Here is a 22,282-nt window from a genome sequence, read left to right on the forward strand (position 1 = left end):
GCGTGTCTCTCTGTGTCTCTCTCTCCATCTGTGTCTCTCTGTGTGTCTCTCTGCGTCTGTGTCTCCATCTGTCTCTCTGCGTCTCTGTGTCTCACTGCGTGTCTCTCTGTCTCTCTGCGTCTGTGTGTCTCCATCTGTGTCTGTGTCTCTCTGCGTCTGTGTGTCTCCATCTGTGTCTCTCTGCGTCTGTGTGTCTCTTCCTGTGTCTCTGCGTGTCTGTATGTATCTTTGTGTGTCTCTCTGTGTATCTCTGTGTCTCTCTGTGGTGTCTATGTGTGTGTCTCTGTGTGTCTCTCTGTGTGTCTCTCTCTCTACGTGTCGCGTTTTCCCCGTGGTTCGAGCTTCGTTGTGCGAGTTGTAATCGTGAGATTACCTGGATGCCTCAACGGACGCCTGATTGTAACGCGGATGCCTTCATCAGGAACGTTGCACTCGTTACAGAGAATAAAACACCCCCCCTCGTCCCCCGCCGTAATTACAACCGAGTTTGATCGTTGTGAAGATCATTAACTAATTTGTCAGCTTGTATAGAGATACCATGATAATAATAATCATCACCTGCTTGTGTGCAAGGTCCTGCTCCAGCCGGCCGGAGCACGCACGCCACACACGTGACACGGTGATGTGCGGCCGGACAAGCCCCTCTCTTATTCTTAGCTCTTTCGGTATATTTTATTATTTTATTGTTTTCCCTTCAACGTGACTTTACCGAAAGAGCTAAAAATATGAATTACTGCAGTCACGAAAGCTTTAAATCAAAATAACAGGTCCCTGCAGGGTGGGCTGGTAGGACAAGTCTCTGCGCTGTCTATTGCTGATTTTACACCCAACAGCACGAGATTTCACTTCGTTAAAGTATTGAAAGGGGACGGACGGACACATTAATCTATTGCAGGCTGGTACACTCAGTTTACAACTTCGTTCCTACCAGTAAAAGCCCCTCTCTGTTACCAGCGTGGACGGCACCACCCCTCGTGTTCACCTTCTGAAGCGTTCGCTCGTCGCCGTGGCCACGTGCGTGATGACCACCGTGGCCACGTGCGTGATGACCACCACGACCACGTGACTCTTCTTTCGTGCTGTGCGCGGCGCATTTAGCGTCACAGCGCGTGGATGTGGAGTGTTTGTTTTTATTTATTTGTTTGTGTTTGTCGGTGACTTTGCGTGTTTCGAATCGGAATCGCCTACAGCGCTGTTGCTGCTGGCGCCAATAAAAGTTGTTTAAAAGTTAAAACGTCTATAATTACGTACAGGTGCGTTGCTGCCAACTAAGTACTGCTATAGCGGCGAGTGTGAATCACGTCGTCTTATGAATAGAGTAGGGAGCGGTGGCGCAGCGGTTAGCGCGTTACGCGACGAACCCGACTTTTGATTCCCGCTCACGGCCAACACCAGAGACGATTATCTGAACCCGGTCCTGGGCCTCCCCCTAAGTCGACTCAGCCTCAAATTAGTACCTGGTGCGGTGTGTGGTCAACATCGCCACTTGGGGTGCTGGCCACACACCCCCTCGTATGCCCCAAAAGTATGTTCAGGCGAAACAGGGGATATTTGTCTTTGTTATGAATACATCTTCTCCATGTTGACATGTTTAGGTGTAAATGTAATAGGTGTCAAACAGCTCAATTCACGCCACTGATTATAAAGCTTCGTGGCAGATTCCAATGCCTTCGTACACATAGTGTTGCGTTCCATACACTCTACAGTATTATATTTATAAACACCTAGGGCACATGTGTAATGGATGTGATGTATTGTATTTCATGTGCATGAGTGGGCACATATATATTGTTGTTATGTATTGTGCAAGGGTTCAAGCCAGCATGTTGTTGCAAAATCCATGCGTGTTGTGAGCTGGCCGGAGAAAGTTATATATTGGTTAGGCTCATAAATGTTGTCTGGGCCTCGCTGTGCGCTGCACCTCTATCCAAGTAGTTAACCTCGCATTCAATAAACTTTCAGAGCCAGGGTGAACGTCCAACTCCAACGTATTTAATTAATGCAACGAGGTAAAACTGATGGAAAAACAGCACAAAATACAGCATGTTATTACTTGCAACATCGATACAACGAACACTGCAGCATCATAACATTGTCCTAGATAAAATGAATTTTAACAATAGGTCCTGGATGGACCCAGGCACCTACATTAGCACTGAACAGCTATACAACAAGAGAATAAGCTACTGTGTTAAATAATGTTACTTTGTGTAATCACCATACTGCAGCACAAATGTACAGTGCTGCACATAACATTGAACTGTGGATAAGATACTTCTTCATCCTTGCTCTCAATAATGCATTAAAGGCACAAATCTGGCTCAACTTATCCAACTAAAAATAACACGCAAGTGTCAGGCTTCGTTGTTAACTAGGCCTCAAATTCATCATAACAATTTAACAGCATTATAAAGGCACTTATAGCATTATAACGGCAATCCTAACATTATAACATGAGCAAACTTGCAGACAATGCTTCTTAAGGTCCCGCAATGAACAGATGCACCGGTCTTCACTGAGACGCTAATTGTGCCTCCATTTTGTACTCTGTGTAATGGCTGACACCCCCGCCTGGCCTCGTGACCCTTAACTCGTAACTTCCTGGTCACGTGACCAAACTCAACACCATATCAGGAAGTTCCTGTGTAAACGCATCCCCCATATCTGCCGTGGGGCAGAACAAATGTACAATAATAAGACATTTGACAATCAAACGTCTTATTGTATATGTGCATTGCCTGTATTATCTTAGTCGCCCCCCTCCCATGCAGTGTTAGTCATAAGGGCTGTTTGACCATACTTCACCATACTGCTCAGTGCAGGGCGAGTGAACAGAATGTGAATCTGAGGCCAGGACTGGTTCAGGAAGAAAAAAAATGAAACCATAAACTTTTTAATTTATATTACCCGGTAAGGCCCCACTGAGTTGTGTAGCTCTTTTTCAGAAGCGACCTAGCCATCACAAATGATAGCTCACCAAAGTGGGATTATCACGTGGACATTTATATCACCCAAATATTATGAACGCATATTGCTTCTAAATGTAGAGGGGAAAAAAAACGGAGGACCCAGATAAAAATCCACGCGACCACGCGGAGAGAGAAATGCAGACTCCAAATATAGAGTAGGCGTCACGGTCGGGATCGAACCCACGACCTCCTGCATACTAGGCGGGGTAGTTAACATCTCCTAGCCACCGTGGAACATCACTCGCCACTGGTATTAGCTGTGGTCGGGGAATCGAATGCAGGTCTCCGGGTGCATAGCGCAATGCACACTGCATCCCCTTGGCATATACAGTGTATGGAGGTCAAGGCTTCAATAAATGTGCGCCTACAAAAAAATCACGAGAGTTGCGTTCGTTATTTAACGTTTTCAATTAAACCATCCAACTGAAATCTATTCTCTAAAGATTTTAGTGCATAAAAGAAAAGGGCTTGCAGTCCACTTCTTTTGCAATGAGTTTGCTTTCTTATTATTGCAGGCGGCCCAAGCTCTCCAACTCATGTAATTTGGTTTTAATAATAGATCGGTAGATAAATATCGTGTCACTGCAGCAGATGGTCGCATGTTTAGGTTTACGATGGCCATAATTTTTATTTTCACATACTGTAATCACCTCCATAACCCGTTTTTTTTATATTCGTCACAGAATAGAAGGGTGAGTTATTTTTAAGAGAGAGATCATTGTTTACATACAATCGAGTACAGTGGGATTCTCAAATAACTGCAAATACTGGTTTTAACAAGAGCACAGTGCCAGCGAGCGTTATATGTGTGGGCTTATTGTGTATCTACAGAATTAAACTATGCAATGTCTGTTACACACACAGCCGCCAAACTCAATTACTTCCAGACTCTCCGTTTAACATTATCACAAGTGGGCAGCATTGCATATACAGTACATCCACAGCAAATAAAAAAACTGGTCCGTTTTGCAAATTAGCCTTTTGATAACTGCAATGCGACTAATAAGTATAAATAAATAACAATTATAAATAAAATGCATGCATGCCACGCATTCGTAGGTGCATGAAACTATAAGATGTGGGTGGGTCATTGGAAGAGCCACTTAATTATTCTTTGGCTCTTTCGATAAAGTCAAGTAGATAGGTTAAAAAAATAATTAAGAAATAAACAAAAAAACCTACGACATTTCGATCGCAACGCAAGCGATCGTCATCAGGTGGAAACTGTTTTTTTTGTTTATTTTTATGATTGTATTTTTTTTTACCTTATCTACGTGACTTTACCGAAAGACCCAAAATAATATGCATTCCTGCAGTCACGAAAGCTTCAAGTCAAGATGAAGCCACTTGCCTTGTCTCGCACCTGCCACCGTCGGCCCTCTCCAAGAGGCAGCTGAACCCCATGGGGGAATTGGCGTGACCTCTGCACGTTCCCCTACAGGCTCGGATGTGTCTCCAGGTCTCATGTGGCCACTATTGAGGTCACGATTAAAGCTTGCGGTACTGTACTCGACAGCGATTCCCAACGAGGAGATGCCACGTCTGATAAAGGACTTGACCAGGACAGGCATAAGTTAATTTTGTTTAACCAGATGATAGATGACTCATGATACATCTCGTTTGCAGGAGTGACCTGGGTCATTAGCCTGGCAGTAGGCGGTGGTGATCACTGCTGCTGCTGTGTGTGTGTATAATCCCAATTGAGTAACTTGCGATGTCATTTTAGAATGTCGCAGAAGTTGGAAGACGATGTCGGCACACGCTGGGGTCTTGTCTGGCGAATTATGTCAGCTGACCTTTGAAAGTCCACTGCGAAGGAGACGAGGCGTTATATTATTACTGCGCTACGATTATAACTCCCGCAGTGTTAACCGGGATTGCCGCTGGGTTAGAATCGCAAAAAGCAATCCTCCGCTAATAAGCGGAGAAACGAAGCTTCATCTCTGGGTCATGTCACAGCCCACGGGCAAAGCGGAGAGAATTAACAACCGTGGCATCGGTTTGTACCCACACGACCCTCTTGGTTACGTCGAGATAGATGACGATGATGATTAATATTCAATTGCACGCCACAGCCACGGCTCATTTGCATTGTTATTAGTGATATAGAGCCAGACGATGTATGTGCATTGCAAAGGACGAGTGCGTTGTGGTGTCGCGGCTTATACGGCGCGCTGCGCTACCAAACCGACGACCCCGGGTTCGATTCTCGCTCACGGCCAACACGAACCTCGTCGTGGGCCTCCCCCACGTTGACTCAGCCTCAAATGAGTAGCTGGTGCTGTGTGTAAACATCTCCCCCGGGGGAGACAAAGGCTACCGGGCGTGGTGCTGGCCACCCACAACTCTCGCGTGCCGTGCCGGCCTGCGAATGCTGCTGCTTACTCGCTAACAGCCAATTTGTCCCCAACAGTCTGTTGAGACGACACGGGGGAGGGAGGAGAGGGGAGAGGAGTGGAGGATCTTTGTAGCAAGTGGAGACGTCTGGTGCAGTCTCGTCTGATAGAATCAACTGAGGGCATGGCGCGTGTTTACGGCTCTCTTACTGGCCGTTATTGTTTGTGTTGGAGGTGGGGGGGGGCATACCAGCAGCCAAGCGATGCTTCTTGCATCCTGCATCACCACTTGTCACCCATGCCTCACTCCCATCTCACTTTGATGCAGGCATTAAACGGACAAGCAAACAAAATGGGAGCAGGCAGTCTTTCAATAGAAAAACAACAACAACAAAACCGGGAGATATTCCGCATTCTGTGATCACTCCAAAAAACGTATTTATAATAATAATCCCGGATTCTGATGTGGGTAAAACATTGGTGCAGCGCACGAACCCTGGCGCCCTGCGGCGTACGGAGAGCAGCAATTGCGATTTGACGGATCTGCATGCTGGAGGGGGGCCCACTTCACTTCACCACCCCCCCCCCCCCGAGTCACTACCACAGCAGCAGAAACAGCAGCGGTGGCGTCGTCGTCGTCATTGAGAGCTCTGAAGCGGCGCGCCACGGAGATGATGTTCATGTGTCACGCACCCAACACTGCAGTTGCAATGCTGTGTAGAGGTCGCTGCTTTTATTAACCTACTCATCCACAGGTGCCCCCCCCCACACCCACCCAGGCATGGGCTTTAGGGGCTGCAGACCAGGGGCCTCCGGCAGCTGGAGGGCCTCCATGGAGATATTAAGTGAAAAGTTATTTCATTTGCGAATGCTGAATTTTATTTGATGTTAGCCTTGCCAAATTCATTCAAGATTTGAAGCTTTCGTGACTGCAAGGATCCTTGCAGTAACGAAAGCTTCAAATCTTGAATTGATAGCCTCTACGGGGAGGGTTTTCACCTATCTGTAACAGACAACGAGGTTGTTTGAATTTTTTGCCAAATTAAATTTAAAAAAATTTCTTTAACTTTGTTTTCCTTTTGAAAATATTACCGGGGGGCCTCAGTACCTGGAGCCCAGGGGCCTACATTATCTTAATCGGGCCCTGCCCCCACCGCGTAGCGGCAGTGGCACGAGCAAGCAATTGCAGGGCTGCACTTTTGCCTTATAACACACGTGAGTGCGCGTGCAGTTGTTTGTCTTCACGTCACGCCTGCCACGTTGGTCGTCACCCTGCCGCACGTGACAGGGGAGTGACACGGCACAGCGGTAGCGCCTTCGTCGCTTCCCCCCCCCGGTTGCAGACGTTCACGGTTCGAATTTCGGCGGCCGCCCTGGTTATTACTGCGGGTGTTCCCACGTGAGCCGCGTGGCGTGGGTGGGGGGGTGTATCGTTGCTATGTGATCACTTCGTGGAGGCAATGAGACGAACCACGGGGCAATCGTCAATTTTCGCACACACTTCCAGAAATGTCTCTGGGTTTTCATTTGTCTAGGCACGTACGTTGAACTTCTTTCTCACCGTACGCAGCCAAGCGTGCTAATCGAAGGCGTCGTTTAGACGACAGTCCAAATGTTTTCGCGCTCTCGAGTGCAATATCCTTCTGAAAGAAAGCACGCTTTTGCGATTAAAAGTGCGTCACGTGCGTGTATTGTTGACCCCCAGTACGTTGTGACGCTGCAATATGCCAAATAAAGCATCGGCAGGCGCAAATGCAAAGTCACTAAGTGCAGACAGATGAGAAGCTAGTGTTAAACGTTATTACCGCGTTACATAGCAGGCAAGGCTGCCTTGCAGAAACACAAATCTTCCGCGAGTGATGTTGATTCAATATACGCGTATTTGTTTAAAAAATATGTACTCTGTTTGGCACCAAACACAATCTCATAACAAAGCGATAAATGTAAAGGCACAGCCTTGTATTTGCTCGCTCACACTACTACTAGAGGGGGTTCTAAAGAACCCCTCTAAATGGTAATGGAAGAGGTGGTCGTACCCACACTTGACGCGATTGACCAACGATGCTGTGAAACATTTATACTGCTGGGCGGACAGAGGCAGAAGGATTTCATAAACTTTGCCATTTTATTACTGCCACACTGGGAGATTGGAATCGAAAGGCCTATGGGTATGCAAGTCCAGTGTGCTGAGCGATCACACCACCCTTACACAATTACACCACATCAGCATCCACAACTAAAACAAGGGGTTACTTTCAGCCAGGTTTGTGCCCCAGATAATATTTTTGCATCCATTACACTAACCAGATTCAGTATAAATTTTGATTTAAAGCTTTCGTGACTGCAGGGATTCATATTCTTGGTTCTTTCGGTAAAGTTACGTAGAAGGGAAACAATAAAATATTATGTTTATATAATGTTTATTATTTTATTGTTTCCCTTTTACGTGACTTTACCGAAAGAACCAAGAATGCAGATTCAGTATGTATACCTCTCGGCTCTCGAAATGGCTGTGTGTGGCCACCAATCGTTTGGCTCACCCAAAAACCTACCAGCTATTATGGATTGACTCATGTAGCTAGCGAAGGATGCTAGGTTCGGTAATATATGTTATGGATGTCGCTATTGTTAACTTTCAATCACATTTCTTATGATCACTGTTACATTGTCTTTATAGCATTATTTTAGTAATTTCTAGAAAGGTTTAGTTTAGCCAGATTTTTTATGTAGTATAGAGTTAGATTTAAAATTTTAAGCTAAATTGTATTATGATTGTTTTTTTTGCACAGTTTAGTACGCAGCATAAACAAATTGTGCTTTTTTCTGGAAGATTTTATTGTTTTTGTAGGGGATGTCTCAATTTGCGTACAGTTAATTTTAAATGTATCTTGTAATTTTATTGTTTGTTGAGGTTGCACCCGAATCAAGAGCCGAATGGCTCACAGGGTTATTCCAAATAAATGAAACTGAAAGCTCACCTGGACAATATTCAGTGAGCCTCAACACTGCCTGTAACTGTTTCAACATCAATTTGCACAGCCACAGACATCGCAAGACCACTTTATTCAGCTCCAGACCTTCATGGTTTTGTTCTTCAGAAAAAGTTAAAAGATCACGCTCACTTCAAAGAAAGCGTTGAAATCAAGCCACTGCTGTAATCCTTTTTCACACACCTAACCAGGGTGTAATTCCAGCCACCATCTGCCCTAGTCGGTTATCCTGAAGATAAACTATTTTTATTTATTTTACCAGGTAAGGCACCCACTGAGCTATTATAGCTCTTTTTCAGAAGCGACCTGGCTACCACAAATGATAGCTCAACAAAGTGGCTTACAATATGCAATTTATAGCAGCCAAGTACTCGAAACATATCTTGATTCTAAATGTGGAGGGAAAAACCGGAGGACCCGGAGAAAAATCCACACGACCACAGGGAGAGAGACACCGCAAACTCCAAATACACAGCAGCAGGCGTCAGGGTCGGAATCGAACCCACGACCTCCTGCATACCAGGCGTGGCGAGCGAGTTAACATCTCCTAGCCACCGTGGCACTTCTGCATCCGGCACGCCACATCAAGTATACCCCTCACCGTAGTCACGTGCCACCTACGCCAGTCTGCCAACGACACCGAAAGTATTCAGCGAGAACCAATGCCCTGCATATGATAACCCCCTCACCACCACCTACCCCCCCATCAACAAAACAACAATTCTTACCTTTCTCGTGACACTGCGTTGCATTTCGCTCGTGCCAGCAGCACGCACGCACGGCACAGAGGTTGCCCAACTCGAAAAGCCAGCTCGCGGGCTCCCCTCTCTCTCCCTCCACACGGCTGTATAAAAACCATCGCCGCATGATAACACCACGCCGCTGTTCGCCGAGGTAGCCTCTGTGCCAGGCTCACGTGGGTATGGCAGCAGCGGTGGCAGCAACGGTGGGGGTATACTTGATGTGGCGTGCCGGATGCAGAAGTGCCACGGTGGCTAGGAGATGTTAACTCGTCCAGTAAAAACGTTCATGATATTTCTTGCACAAAACTCTCACCTCCGGCTCCCCCACCCACCCACCTCCAACCGAACAGCAGCAAGTAGAATTATTTACCATGTTGTGTAAACCATAATCGGATATTGTCTGCGTGTGTGTGTGTGCAGGATGCATAGTGTTGGCACTGATAGCGCAGCACTCACGTCTCGTGCACTGTAATATTTACCCCTCGAGGCAAGCTGGGTAGCTGGGTATTACCACACGCATTTCTAAACAGACACATCCAACCTTTAAAGCAATTATGAACCTTTATGTCGACCAAATGATGCAATAGTGATGGAATAATAACAATAGGCTTCAACCCTTTCTGGCAATAAGATGTTAAGAAAACACCAGAATAGACACCCATTTGCAAAGCATCAAGTCTGCATTAGCCACACGTACTTGTAGGGAAAAACAACGTGCAAACCAACATGATCTGATGATAATATGTTCATTGTCTTTGAAACTGATTGGTCTTCTTTGTGGCATCGTCTCACCAGTGTTAAACCAGAGAACGCCAGAAGGCAAACAGTACAAAGTCGTAGATATTACTGCTCAACCTGAGCTATTAATGCTTTGATATTTGCATAGCCTTTGTACTGTTTGCCAGAGAGCATGCGTGGTTAATGTAGACTCGATACATTGCAATGTGTTTATTTGGCGTTTGAACATCTTAACACCCTCCTGTGTTATTGGCAGAAATTGGTAAAAGCTTATTCTTATTATCTCATCATTTTGATAGTGGCTAAAAAGGTTCCCCATGAACCAACAGTGCTCACAATCGAATGTGGACATTTTTAAAGAAGCGGTACCAGGTGTTCGAAAGTCAATTGAAGAAGGATCGCACAACGTTACTTTGTGTTTGAATTCTTTTAATGATTTTCATAAGCCCAAAAACGTTGCCGTTTGGCGGCATGGGAATGTAATAATGGGATAAATCTTGAATTAAATAATAATAGAATACGACGTTTCGATTACAACACAAGCGATCATCATCAGGAGCAAAGAGGAAAGCTGATGAGACTGTTTGAAAAGTTTAAAATTGAGAACAGGTTTTCCCCTTTTTTCTGGCAACAAAACATGCTGTGTTGATATGTTAAAACACCAAACTGAAACCTTTTACAACGAATCATGTCTGCATTAACCACACATACTTGTGGTGAAAATACAAACAAAAAACATGCTCTGACAGTATGTGCATTGTCTTTGAAACTGATTGGTCCACACCAGCACCAGCTTTCTTTAGAGCCTCGTCTCACTAACAGAGTGAGACCAGAGGACACCAAAAGGCGTTAGACAAGAGCTGTCGCTGGTGTGGACCAATCAGTTTCAAAGACAATGCATATACTATTAGAGTATGTTTTTGGATTGCATTCTGACCACAAGTATACGTGGTTAATGCACACATGATTCCTTGTAAATGGTTTCAGTTTGGTGTTTTAACATCTTAACACAACTGTTTTGTTGCCAGGAAAAATGGGAAAACATATTCTCATATTTTGGTACTGGCAAAGGAGGTCCTATGATGTTTTAAATTGGTGTAGCCCAAGGGTCACAAACGAAGTGGGCGGGGCTAGTGACGTTAATGTGATAAATTAGCATGTTAATGTGATAAATTAGCATGTTAATGTAAGATTGGAGGGCTACTCTCCTTGTCGTGGAGGTCGATCGCTTGTGTTGTGATCGAAACGTCGTAGTTTTTTGTTATTTTCTTTCAACCTATCTACGTGACTTTACCGAAAGACCCAAATAATATTATAATAGGATGTATGCCTGGTGGCTACTTAATGAAGGCAATAATTGTACACATCACTTTCAAGAATGGTCACATTCACCACGAACTATACGTCACCAGATATAGTTCGAACTCACCAGTAGCAATTCATAATTCATCTTCGTCATCATTCAGTATTTTTTTCTTATTATTATCATCATTATTACGCTTAGTTCACCAAAAAAAGGAATCATTGAGTGTCGAGATTTTTTTTTTCAGGAGTGGTCATGCCAGGTTTTCACTATTCGGGGGATATGTTGCTGCTGTGCATAATCCCAATTAAATAATTTGCAGGTAGAGTGCATTTTCATTCATAACAGAGTTTTTTTGGGTTAAATTGCGTAAATATATTAATGTGTCGTTAAAACCCGCCACCACCCGACACAGCCAACTAGTAAGGGTTGTCACGTAAACAGAACGTGGTCAATTCCTCACTAGTACAGCACTAACCGGTGTGTTGGAGAGCCAAGCCACAACAGTTAAAATCTTACTACGATGCTTCGCCAGTAATTACAACTAGCTTCATCAGGCGACAGCCAGATTTGTGGAGAAGTCCACCTGTCTCGTTCCCTATATCGAGACGCAGATGTGGTGACCACGCTTCTGCGCTCTTGCACAAAGTGGGGGGTGGGGGATTACCGAGTCAACGTACATTGTGCATGCGCATCATGCGAGCCCATGATCTTGTCCTTGCTATCTATATTTCAGTAAAGGGCTGCTCAGCCAATACCATGCTTTCGCAGCAGGGGGCGAAGATTTATGTGTATAATTCCAATTGAGTAAATTGATCATCGGCCACGGTCAATCCACTGCTGGATGAAGGCCTCCCATAAGGATTTTTGTTTATGTTTTGTAACTTTCTTCTTGGCATTTGCTGCTTATACGAAAAAAAAGTGATGGATTTAAAGTAATCAAGTGAAAATGACAGTAGTCGAGCCTCAACCACGTTATCAACCAAGGCAATCCCAAGAGATATGCGCGTATACATTATATATAAAAAATACATCACAAAGAAACTGAAACATTGACATACCATGATGGGAACCAACGAAAGTCATATCAAAATAAGTGGGAGGATAAGGAGGACGTAATCTGCAAAATGTTTTTTTGTCTTCACAACAAGTCTGGAACACATATATGCGTGTAGTGCTTTTGTAGTGGAGTACAAAGGTGCATTGTGGAAACAGCGTGATTATATGATCACACAGACAGTCCGGGTTATCTTGGGTCAGCCTGTAGCGAAGGCGAATACAGTGCACGTTGGGACGCGGGTTAATTAATTGGGGGTGTAATGAGAGCGGGTATAAGAGCAGGAGTCGGAGTCAACAGAGGGGGTTGAAAGGTGGAGAGCCTTGGAGAGGGGTTGAAGAGCGGAGAGCTTGGAGATGAGTTGAAGTGTGGAGAGTTTGGAAGACAGAGTTTGAGAGACAGAGTTTGGAAGACGCTGAGTGCGAAGACGCTGTGTGCGAAGTCGCTGTGTGCGGAGATGCTGTGTGCGGAGTTGCTGTGTGCGGAGACGCTGTGTGCGGAGTCGCTGAGTGCGAAGTCGCTGTGTGCGGAGTCGCTGTGTGCGGAGTCGCTGAGTGCGAAGACGCTGTGTGCGAAGTCGCTGAGTGGGGAGTCGCTGAGTGCGGGAGTGGAAGAGTGGAGAGAGCGTAGTGATAGCGGAGCTGAAGACGAGAACAGCCAGCAGTGGAGTGAGCATAGTGACGGTGATAGCGGTGAACAAAGGCGAAGTAGTTAGCAGTGGAGAGAACATAGCGACGGTGATAGCGGAGAGCGGAGACGAAGAAGTTAGCGGCGGAGTAAGCGAAGTGATCGTGGGGAGTGGAGAGACAAAGGTGGCGAGCGAGCCGTGGCGACCAGGATACCGTGGAATGTGGAGGACATGCTGAGAGTTGTAAATAAAGCGGTGTTCGGAGAAAGACAGAAGTTGTCCGAGTGAAATCGAACACTACACTTTGCACGCGATTTGCACGGGGCTACGTTTATTTTTGTAAAGCCTCTCGAGCTTGTTTTGTTTTCTTTTTTTACGTGCAGAGTCCACAGACGTATGAAGAAGATGCATTGTGCGCTTAACCGTTTTGTTATTTATGTAGTGTTCGATTTCACTCGGACAACTTCTGTCTTTCTCCGAACACCGCTTTATTTACAACTCTCAGCATGTCCTCCACATTCCACGGTATCCTGGTCGCCACGGCTCGCTCGCCGTGCTTCACTTGACTCGCTCGCCACCTTTGTCTCTCCACTCTCCACGATCACTTCACTTACTCCGCTGCTAACTTCTTCGTCTCCGCTATCACCGTCGCTATGTTCTCTCCACTGCTAGCTTCTTCGTCTTTGTTCACCGCTATCACCGTCACTATGCTCACTCCACTGATAACTGCTTCATCTCTGTTCACCGCTATCACCGTCACTGTGCTCACTCCGCTGCTGGCTGTTCTCGTCTCCAGCTCTGCTATCGCTACGCTCTCTCCACTGCGGGCTATTGTCGTCTTCAGCTCCGCTATCGCTACGCTCTCTCCACCGCTAACTACTTCGTCTTTGTTCAGCTTCGCTATCGCTACGCTCTCTCCAAGCTCCGTCTCCAACTCCATCTCCCTTCCACTCTGTCTTCCAAACTCTGTCTCTCAAACTCTGTCTCTCAAATTCTGTCTCTCAAATTCTGTCTCTCAAACTCTGTCTTCCAAACTCTGTTTCTCAAACTCTCCACACTTCAATTCCCCCTGTTGACTCCAAGCTCTCCAAACTCCAACTCCCGCTCCAATTGCCGACCCTCCAATTTATCCACGCTCTCATCACACCCCAATTAATTATCCCGCGTCCCAACGGCACCCCGCGTGATCCGTACACCTGTTTCTCGCCAGACTTCAAGACGCCTCTCCAGCCCCGGCAACAGCACCAACCAATCACAGCCGTCCTTGGCTCTCCCAACCTAATTGCCCTCACATAACCTGTACTGTATTTGTTATCATGTAATCACGCTGTTTCCACAACGTACCTTCGTACTCCACTACATTTATATCGTCCGCAATCACACGAGTGATTATTTTCTGTCTATTGGCTAGAGGTAGTCACAAGAAATCCATTGCATTCAACGTAAATTACGTTATTTAAAAAAAAGCATCACTTCTTATACACGCGATTCAATGCATGTATCATGAGCTTAAGTATCTATATTCTTTGACAAATAGATTGATAGTTAAATCAGCACTTAACATGCCACAAAATGGTGCTCATTTTATACGCCCCTGGAGGGATGAAGAGATAAGGTTTGAAGTCACAACATTAGAATTGTGAGCTACGCATCCTAATCCACCTCATCAGAGATCCACTTTTTAAATTATTGGACCTTTGTCAACCCACTGCTGAATTAATGTTCCCTTCCCATATTCCTTGCTGGTCACGGGGGTTGTTTGACCAGACTATGGTCAATGCAGCTTTGTGACGAGGAAGGGCCAGATTCGGTTCAGATATCACTCACCACTGATGTTAGCCATGGCTGGAAATTTAACTCAAGCCACCAAGGTCATAGTGCAATGGGCTAATCAATGTTCCACCACTCTCCATATCAATGTAAATATTTCAAAGGACAATGTTTGATAAATGGCTCTTCATTGAATATATATTTTATATAAACGCATTTCAAAAAAACCACGTTTATACCAATCAAAACCCTAAATAGAGCACACATCGCTCACTGCCCTTCAAACCCAGCTTATTCCATTCCCCAAGTTTCTCAAACCTGCTTCACCCTCCCTTGGCAGATATCAACAGCTATCCTCTCAGGAATTAATCCGTGTTTGTCATGCCCGACTTGGTTTAACCATCTTACTCACAATTCAAAGCCACGACAATTGCAAGCGGGGCAATTTCCAGCAGGCAGGAAAACACTACCTTCCCTTGAGCGTGAAACATTTTGAAGTGAATGCAATTAAACGTTGCGTAATTGAATTCTGGGGTGGAGCGGTGGTGCGGTGGAAAACGCACTGTGCCACGAACCGGATGACCCGAAATTAATTCCCGCTTCCAATATCAACATCGAGTGATCGACAATCCTCTCACCAACACGCATTGACCAGCGTGGTGAAATATGGTTAAAAAAATCCCACATGATCGACACAGGGCTGTAAATTATTATCATATATTTATAATAATGAGCCAAGAATGTCTGTGTCCCACACGTCGACCAGCCCCCCTCATTAATAATCATGAACAGGTTATGTCCTCTACATGGACCCCCCCCCCCCTCATTAATAATCATGAGCGGGTGACGTGACTCCGCATGGAGAACCCCACCCCCATAATTAATAATCATGAGAAGGTGACGTCACTCCACATGGAACAGCCCCCCTCATTAATAATAATGAACAGGTGACATCCTCCAAATGGACACCCCCCCTCCTCCGGCATCTACAAACTAAGCTGTGTCTGCGGCAGTAGTTACATTGGGGAAACTCAGCGACATGTCTCGGACCGTGTTCGTGAACATAAGGCAGATCTGAAACACGTTAGGACCAATAGCTCAGCCATGGCTGATCATTGTTTTAATGCGGTGGGCTCACACGAAATTGATTTCTCTAAGACGAATAATAATTAGCGGGTGACGTCACTCCACATGGGGGGGGGGGCGAGGCGCCTCCTCCCCCCTCCTTAGCGTCAACTCACGACCCTCACTACAAGGGCAGAACCCTCACGTCACGTGATCTCCATAACGCTGTTGAGACATAGAAGTAAAAAGGACGTCATGATGAACAAGGGATGAAATAAGTCTGTGTCACCGCTGCCTTACAAATTGTACACGAATGGATGCAATGAATATATCACGTCACGGTCTGCTTTTCGCTTGCAAGTTTCAGATTTACTGCAATATACCCGGTCCTTGGACGGACAAAAGGCTAGTTATCAGATATTTATTAACATTATTATTACTGTGATTAAATCGTGAAAGGAAAGCAGCTTCTAATTTAACACCTGTTGAAATTCCCTGCAGGACGACTATGTGTTTGCTTTCATATTGCAGAATTTATGGCATTTTTAATCCTTAAAAGATTGCTATTATTAATATTTTTGAAAGAGATTAAAATTGTTGACAATTAACTTAAGTCTATTTTTTATGCACGTAGCAATGGTAATTTAAAATTCAATAGCAGCACTGATATGGTTAAAAAGTGTGTGTGTTCTGGTTCACTCTTGGCAGGTAATGCAGATGTCTCAAAGGCACTGATGATGCAGAATATAAAAAAATGACTGATTCACAATATGTGTTTGGTAGGCTATTGATTGCCTTTTTTTTCCTGTGAAGGATGCAACACACACAAAGGAACGGCTTTAAATATGATTATGGTATTAGGATCTCAAAAACAACTCGTATAAAGTTGAGTTGACATGACGGGGAAGCACGATGAATGGACATTATACAAACATGCTATATTGCTCGATACAAATGACACGAGCTTTAAACGTGCATTTTTGTGTTTGTCTGATGTATCTACATTTATAAAGAGAATACCGTACGTATGAAAATTCGCCTAAGATGGAGATTTGAGTTGACAACCTCTAGGACTTGAGACAAGTTAAAAGCAGCCATGCATTCCAGTGAGCCACCCAATCGGTCATCCAGCCAAATCTGCCAGCCAATTGCACAGTTAATTGCCAAGTCATGCAGGAACCTGTTGCATGTAAGCCTTCTTCCCTTTCAAAAACAATAACTAGAATTTGTTATAAATCAGAATGACATGATTATGGGGTTTCTCTGTCTTAAATAAAGAACACAAATGTCACGATAAATTACCTTTGTAGTTTGTCTAATTATGTAAAAGCATTGCATTTAAAATGCCACGTAAACCAAAAAGATGATTATACGGTTAGCCTGCTTAGCTAATAGTATAGCCCAATTGTCCCACGTGCTACAGCTGGGTCATTACAATTCAAGTCTCCTTCGAAGGAAATCAACAGAACGCGAATGGACAAAAAGGGGGAACTCCTCCTCGTCAAAAAGGAACAACAGCTGCCGTATTCTTGGTTCTTTCGGTAAAGTCACGTAGAAGGGAAATAATAAAATAATAGAAATAAAAAAAATTCTCACGAAACATCGTGAGAATTTAATAAAATAATATAAATAAAACAATAATATTCTCACGAAACATCGTGAGAATTTTATTGTTTCATACTTGTATTATTTTATTATTTCCCTTTTACGTGGTGACTTTTCGGAAAGCACCAAGAATATGAATCCCTGCAGTCACGAAAGCTTTAAATCGAAATTTAACAGCTGCCTTCTTGACTCTGCACATAGAAGTTAATCTCACAGCACCTCTTCACACCTTTTAATGCCGCACATCATTCCCAACTCCTCTTTTGAAATTAAGTAGACGTGACCCTTTATTTTTCTTTTACAAAGCCAGCCTCTAGTTAAACCCTAGTGAATGATCTTAAACACACTCCATGAAAGCGCCTTAACATCTCCTCTCCCGATGTAGAATATCAACTATTTCTAGATATAACTTGTTCCTGGCTTGCACAAACAAGTAATACGCGTAGAATAGAATTCCACATATTTTAGCAGTACTATTTTATGAACATTTATAATGTTTGGCTTATGATAGCAGCCACAGAGGCATGTTCGGACGTCAGTATGACCATATTTGGCAAACGCAACACTTTCCTTTACAATATTTCAGTGGTTACGTAAAGTACAGTATCTTTAAATTATTACTTAATGATCCACAATTAATGTGCACGGATGTGTACAACCAAAAAACGCGCGTTACGAGCATTTATACTGATATTCAGCCCGTTTTATAGAACATTCACATGCGTGTGTGAAGCAAATGGGTTTTCTCCACAGTCTGTTATCATCAGCCATGATCAATACATTGTTGGATTCCTCCCCAAGCCATCACCATCTCACGCGTCTCCCTGATGCTGCACGCCTCCTTGCACACGAGCTGACTACAACACCTCTGCGGTGGCTGTCCTCGTGGATATGTTTCCTCAATTCAACCACCAGCCATCATCCCTTACAATAACACATCTTGCGCAAGTCCACTTTCACTCTTCTCAACAGTTAATAATTGTGTCTCTAATCTGCACATGTCCTCGATTCCACGTGTTCCTTTTTCTGTCTCTCAAGAGCTAAAAGGCATAATAAATTATTCTAGTGGTCTAGAAAAATTTCCTTTGTATTCATATTCTTTGGTTCTTTCGGTAAAGTCACGTAGATAGAATAATAATAAATAAAGTGAATAAAAATAATTAAAATAAAAACCACGACGTTTCGATCGCAACACAAGCGGCCGTCATCAGGAAAAGGGAGGGTTAGCCTCTAAAGGCAAACTGTTTATAAACGTTTAGAGATGTGCATAGCCCAAGTGTGTCAGCAGCATGGGCGAGGCAGCTTATGTTAATGTGGCCCAAGTGTGTCAGCAGCATGGGCTGGGCAGCTTATGTTAATGTGGCCCAAGTGTGTCAGCAGCATGGGCGGGGCAGCTTATGTTAATGTAGCCCAAGTGTGTCAGCAGCATGGGCGGGGCAGCTAATGTTAATATAGCCCAAGTGTGTCAGCAGCATGGGCGGGGCAGCTTATGTTAATGTAGCCCAAGTGTGTCAGCAGCATGGGCGGGGCAGCTAATGTTAATGTAGGAGGCAGCAACGCCAACGCAGTGGGTCTACACCAATCAAAGGGCCGCACGGCAATCATTGCACCTCGCTCCACATACCCACACTGCTGACGGTGGAGGTTGACAAGGAAACACAAATCAAGTCATGACCCAAAGTGGTTGATGACATCTTTCCAATGATTGCTGAGTTTATAACCATCTTCTCGGTTGAAAATGTGTCTGTGTCTGTATATTGGATGGCTTAATGACCGAATCTTTGTTGAAGCCACTAGGCTTGCAAAGTACCATCGTCTTCGAGAAATCTATTTCGTGTGAGCCAGCCACATTAAAACAATGATCAGCCACGGCAGAAGTATTGGTCCTACCGTGTTTCAAATCTGGCTTATGCTCACAAACACGGTCCGGGACATGTCGCTTAGTTTCCCCAATGTAACTGCTGCCGCAGATATAGCTTAGTTTGTAGATGCCGGGATATTGCATGACAGGAATCTTGTCCTTCAGAGATGGGATCAGATCACGAATTTTACGTACTGTGTTAAATCGGACCTGGATCTTGTGTTTGTTCATGATTTTGGAAATATTTTTGGTTACCCCTGCTATGTATGGCAAGGTGATGGTTTTGATTGGATCCTCAGATGGCTCCTTCCTCACGGTTGGGATGATAGCTTTGCAGATTGTGTAGTCAAAATATTCATTTGCCTTGAGAACTTGGTGTACGTGTTTGAATTCACTGGTTAGGTGTTCATGGTCAGAGATACATTGAGCTCTATGGTTAAGCATTTTGATGAGGGAATTCTTCTGGGATAGATGGTGGTGGGAATCAGGTTTTAGGTAGGCGTCAGTATGGGTTACTTTCCTGTAGACAGAATGGCTCATTGAACCATCTGGTCTCTTTTTGATTAGGACATCCAAGAAAGGTAGCTTGTCATCCTTTTCTACCTCCATGGTGAATTTGATGGCTGGGTGTATGGAATTGATGTGGTTGAGGAATTGGTTCAGAGCTGGTCGGCCATGTGGCCAGATGACAAACGTGTTATTCACGTACCTCTTCCACAAGGACGGGCGTAGAGTGGATGCCTGGATGGCGTCTGTCTCAAAATTTTCCATGAAAATATTGGCTGCAACTAGAGATACAGGAGAACCTATTGGGGTGCCTTCAGTTTGTTTGTAGAATGTTCCATTCCAGGTGAAGTATGTATTGGAGATGCAGTGTCTCACCAAGGCCGGTACATCAGAATTTAATCCTTGTTGGACCAAATCTTCAATGATTGCAATGGTGTCGGGCACATGAACTTTGGTGAACAAAGAAACAACATCGACACTAATCAGCAAATCACCTGGGGACAGTGAGATGTCTTTAATTGACGATACCAGGTGAGCTGAGTTAAATACAGAAGAGGTGCTCTTACCAGTGAAAGGCAGCAATATATGTCATATATGAGCTAAATCCTTACATGCTACGTTACCTTTGTTGTGTATTTCAGTTTTTTTTTCAGTTGATTCATTTTGGTATAGCTCTGTGAGCCATTCGGCTCTTGAATCGGGTGCAACCACAACAAACAAAAACACGAACAAGAAAAACATCTTAATGTGACTATGTGACTGTGCAAACAGAAAATCCATGAAAAAACAGCAAAATATTCCTGAAAAAAGCACCGTACACCAACGCTGTGTGCAAAAAATCCCAGCGGGATGTAAGTCAAACAACAACAACCACAAGAAAACTTAGATTAAGGCCATCAGTCTAACTCCGTACTACAACAAAACAAACATGTCCAAACCAAAAAACTTTTCCAAATCACCAAAAACTAAAGCCATAATTGCAACGTAACAGTGATCACAGGGACTGTGACCGAATTTTTACAATAAACTACATAAATAACATGTAACACCAAATCCTAGAGCCATAGATGGCTGCATGAGTTACTCCACAACAACAGAAGCATCAGTCGGAGTATCAAATTTTTGAATGCACTTTTAAGATCAGCACGCTAAATCAAAATACAGATAATACTTTGCAGCGTCATCCGGAGCGAAACATTTTATTTTATTTTACGCCAATGAATAGCAGTGGCAGCTAGGGGTGTACAACTCCTCTAGAGCAGTTTTGAGAGAAGATCTCATTGGTAGCGATTCAAGTTGCAGTTTATTGGCAGTAGCATTCCATACTCTGGGGGCATCAATAGCAAGGGCCCTTTCTCCGGTTTTTGTACGGCAATAGGGAATGTGAAGCTGGTAGATGAGCGAAGACCTGAGGTAAATTTGTTCTATGAAACAGAGAGGAGATCCAGCAGGTACTCTGCGGATTTTTTTTGTAAGTACATCGTGAATAAATAAGATCTGGTGCACAAGCCGTCGAACATTAAGTGATGTTAAGTTTGACCCAATGTAGAGATCACAGTGATGAGTCCTATATGGGCAGTTCAATGTAAATCTTAAGGCCGAGTGATAGATGGAATCAAGCTTCTTCAGTACAATACTTGTGGCTGATTTATACACGATGTCACAGTAGTCAAGGAATGGCAGTATGGTAGCTTTTATCAATTCCAAACGGAACATTGGGGGGAAGCAGTGCTTGTGTCGATACAGAAAACCAATTTATATTTTTGTCTTTTTACCAATATAATCAATGTGATCTTAAAAATTCAGTTTTGAATCCAGGACGACCCCAAGATACTTATAGATCTTGACTTGCTCTATTTGATAATTATTTAAGGAATGTAATTGGGGAAAAATAACTTCCTGCTTTAGTCCTGTAGAGAAACATAGCACCTTGGTTTTGGAGGTATTCAGGACTAGTTTAAGAGCAACTAGCTGATGTTGTAGTTTGTTGAAATCACCCTGTAGCTTAGCAATCACGTCATCTGGAGAGCGGCCAGCAGTAATCAGGTCAGTGCTCAAGTCATTGACATGAAGAGAGAACAAAAGGGGGCCGAGGATGGAACCCTGTGGAACCCCTTTTGTTATCTTAACACTGTTTGACCTCCAACCATCTGAGGTAATTTTGTAACCATTTTACTGCGTTTTCGGAAAAACCGAGGCAACTTAGTTTACTAAGCAGGATGTTGTGGTCTACTGTATCAAAAGCTTTGGACAGGTCTATAAAAAGACAGGCACAGTACTGCTTATTATCAAGGCTACTGTAAATGTGATTCAGAGAGTCTAATGCAGCAGATGTGGTGCTGTATTTTTTTCGGAACCCAGATTGTTTTAGATGTAGTAGATTGTTGGTGGACAGGAAACTGCTAATTTGGTAGGTCAATAATTTTTCAAAAATTTTCATCAACGGGGACAAAATTGAGATAGGACGGTAGCTATTTGAATCATCATTAGGGCCCCCTTTGTGAAGTGGACGGACATAGGAATATTTCCATTCTAGAGGAACTGATGCTTCTTCGATGGACAGGTTGAAAATATGGGCTATAGGTTTGTATATTAGGTGACCAACAGTTAGCAGAGCATTGACGGGAATACTATCTGCTCCGGTAGAGGAGGACCCTTTGAGGTCGGACAGTTGTTTCAGAACATTACTTTCGTGGATTGGCTGGATACT

At 44.0% G+C, this 22,282-nt stretch overlaps 1 long non-coding RNA gene across 1 annotated transcript; it reads right to left on the reverse strand.

Annotated features, from left to right (window-relative positions):
* Positions 1-1,970: 1,970 nt before the first annotated feature.
* LOC116942960 (uncharacterized) lies at positions 1,971-10,118 on the reverse strand. The gene is made up of 2 exons (XR_012941806.1): positions 5,556-10,118; positions 1,971-4,778 (listed from the first exon to the last, which is right to left on the reverse strand). It is a non-coding gene; the product is annotated as an uncharacterized LOC116942960 (long non-coding RNA).
* Between the last annotated feature and the right edge of the window lie 12,164 nt (positions 10,119-22,282).

The sequence above is a fragment of the Petromyzon marinus genome, chromosome 16 (genome assembly GCF_048934315.1).
Source record: "Petromyzon marinus isolate PM22_M1 ecotype Great Lakes invasive population chromosome 16, UKy_Petmar_22M1.pri1.0, whole genome shotgun sequence".
Classification (NCBI taxonomy): Eukaryota; Metazoa; Chordata; class Hyperoartia; order Petromyzontiformes; family Petromyzontidae; genus Petromyzon; species Petromyzon marinus.